The following is a 2,670-nucleotide window of genomic DNA, read 5'->3' as shown; positions in this document are numbered from 1 at the left end:
TAATTTTAAATCTCTAAACATGCATATCTTTTAGGAAATGTGCCTTTTTTTCTTCTTGTTGTGTCTCCCATCTACATGAAGAACTGTCATGGCTGGTTTTATATAAGTAGCAAGAGGTTATTAACACAAAAAATTTAATTAACTAGTTTAAAAAAAATTATAAAGTAATATATATGCAGATAGTGTAAGGAAATGTAAATTAAAAGTGAGCCTTCTTACTGTCTCTAGTTCATGATAGATAACCATTATTAACAGTTTCTTGTTTGTACTTCTAGAAATGTTAATATACATGAAGCATATATAGGTAGATATAAATATCTTATACATATTCAAATAAGTACAAATACACAGACACACATACATATATGTTTGTTTTGTGTATACTTTTATACATGCAAGATAATACTATGTTTACATCTTGGAAAAATTCATATTAACTTACATAAATCCACTTCATTCTTTTAATTGGCTGTATATTATTCTATTTTATCATGATATAGTTAATCCCCTCCTACTGGGTAGTTAGGTTGTTTTAATTTTTTTCCCATTATAAGTAATACTTCAATGAATGTTCTTTCATACAATTCTTCATGAAGAATGTTTCTAATTAAAGTAATATGGAATTTGGATACATATTTCTGAATTAATCTTAAGAAAGACTGCTACAATTTATACTTCTATCAAGAAGAGAATGTTTCTCCATACTCACTAATTTTGTGTTATTCAGTTTATATTAGGGTGATCTCATGTGTTTTAATTAGCATTAATGTACATACGAGTGAACAGGAGTATTTTGGATATAATTAAGGATTTGTACTGCTGAAGCACATTGGTTCTTTGTCTTCATTTATCTTAGATACTATTATATCTCAGTTGTTCTCTGCTTTAAAGCTCTCCCAAAGTTTGTTTTTTCATCTTTTGTTCTCTAATTCTCTGTTCATTTTCAAAACTCTAGTTTCCATACCCTATTTGAAATATAAAATGTTTTATATAAGGTTAGTTTTCCAGTTTTGCCATTATATTTGTTCCATTAGAAAGAATCTGAGACTGATACAGACTTAATTTTTTTTCATTTTTTTAAATCCTTGGAATTTAATGAAATTTGAACAGTAATATTTCCTCTGGGTTTTGATTTACAGTACCTACTTACCTAGAATTAATAATACTACCTGATCCACAATTACAGAAAAAACTTTCAAAGTTAAGAAACAGTCTAAATTTGAGGTATAAAAAGAATATTCAGGGCTTCCCTGCTGGCGCAGTGGTTAAGAATCCGCCTGCCAATGCAGGGGACACGGGTTCAAGCCCTGGTCCAGGAAGATCCCACATGCCACAGAGCAACTAAGCCCATATGCCACAGCTACTGAGCCTGCGCTCTAGAGCCCGCGAGCCACAACTACTGAAGCCCGTGCACCTAGAGCCTGTGCTCCGCAACAAGAGAAGCCACCACAACTAGAAGCCTGCACACTGCAACGAAGAGTAGCCCCCGCTCGCCACAACTAGAGAAAGCCTCGCACAGCAACAGACCCAACAGAGCCAAAAATAAATAAATAAATACATAAGTTAAAAAAGAAAGAAAGAAAGAAAGAATATTCATTTAAAAATATGGAATCCTTCCCAAATTTGGGTGTCATCTTTGCACAGGGGCCATGCTAATCTTCTCTGTATATGTCCAAGTTTAGCATATGTGCTGCTGAAGTGAGCACTAAACTTAAGTTTTCTAATTATAGATTTGCCTATACTGGTATAATGTGTGTGTGTGTGTGCTCCAGTATTTAATTTAACTTGTTTCACTGCTACCTAAGTGCTTTACTAAGTGTTCTGGAGCTGCACTTGATGAAAAACACTAAAATAATCTGCATTATAAGTTTTGTGTATGCTGAGTCTTCAGAATATTTCATCTATCTTCATCCAATCCTAAAATAATAAAAACTGGAGATAACTTTTAATTATTTTAGTAATTTCTTTTTTTATTGAAGTATAGTTGACTTACAATAGTTAAATATTAGTTTCAGGTGTACAACATAGTGATTTAATATTTTTGTAGATTATACTCCATATAAAGTTATTATAAAATATTGGTGATATTCCCTGTGCTATACATTACATCCTTGTATCCTATTTATTTTATACTAATTTCTTAATAGTCAGTCCTACATGTGTCTTAAAACATGAGCTCACTTGCCATTAGAAAGCTCTTTTTTTAAAGTTTAGCATCCTGTTTTTACCACCCTATTTTTAAAATGTATTTAAAATTTTTGCATCTTAAAGCATTTATGCTCATATATTAGCTTCTTTGAAACTATAGTTGAAAGGAGATATTTATGTTTGTTACATTTTGCGTAAGTCTCTCCCCCCCCCCCCTTCTCTTTCCTAAAGGAAGGCAGGTACACAAGTCAAGAGGAGAAAGGCAACTGACCCCTTGACCAAGTTGTTCTGTTTGGTGAGGTTGTACCACATTGCCCTTGTGAGGTTTACAGTAAAAGCGGAGCAGAGGTCTGGAGTAAAGGACTAACAGCGTTAGGATCAAAGTCCTAATTGTCTGTTTTCTTGAAGTTAGGGTTATTGGCAGCTGCCATTATACCATCCATGCTGCTGTCACCCAGCACAGCCAACCAGCATGCACTAATTGCAGTGGCCTTTTCATCAAGTAAGATCATCCCACTAAAC

General features: G+C 33.4%; 1 non-coding gene across 1 annotated transcript; it reads right to left on the bottom strand.

Moving 5' to 3' along the window:
• Nucleotides 1-1,599: 1,599 nt before the first annotated feature.
• On the bottom strand, nt 1,600-1,706 carry LOC117195450 (U6 spliceosomal RNA). Its single transcript, XR_004475168.1, has one exon. It is a non-coding gene; the product is annotated as a U6 spliceosomal RNA (small nuclear RNA).
• Nucleotides 1,707-2,670: the final 964 nt, after the last annotated feature.

Source organism: Orcinus orca, chromosome 7, assembly GCF_937001465.1.
Source record: "Orcinus orca chromosome 7, mOrcOrc1.1, whole genome shotgun sequence".
In the NCBI taxonomy this organism is placed as follows: Eukaryota; Metazoa; Chordata; class Mammalia; order Artiodactyla; family Delphinidae; genus Orcinus; species Orcinus orca.
This window is presented reverse-complemented; position numbering and strand designations above follow the sequence as displayed.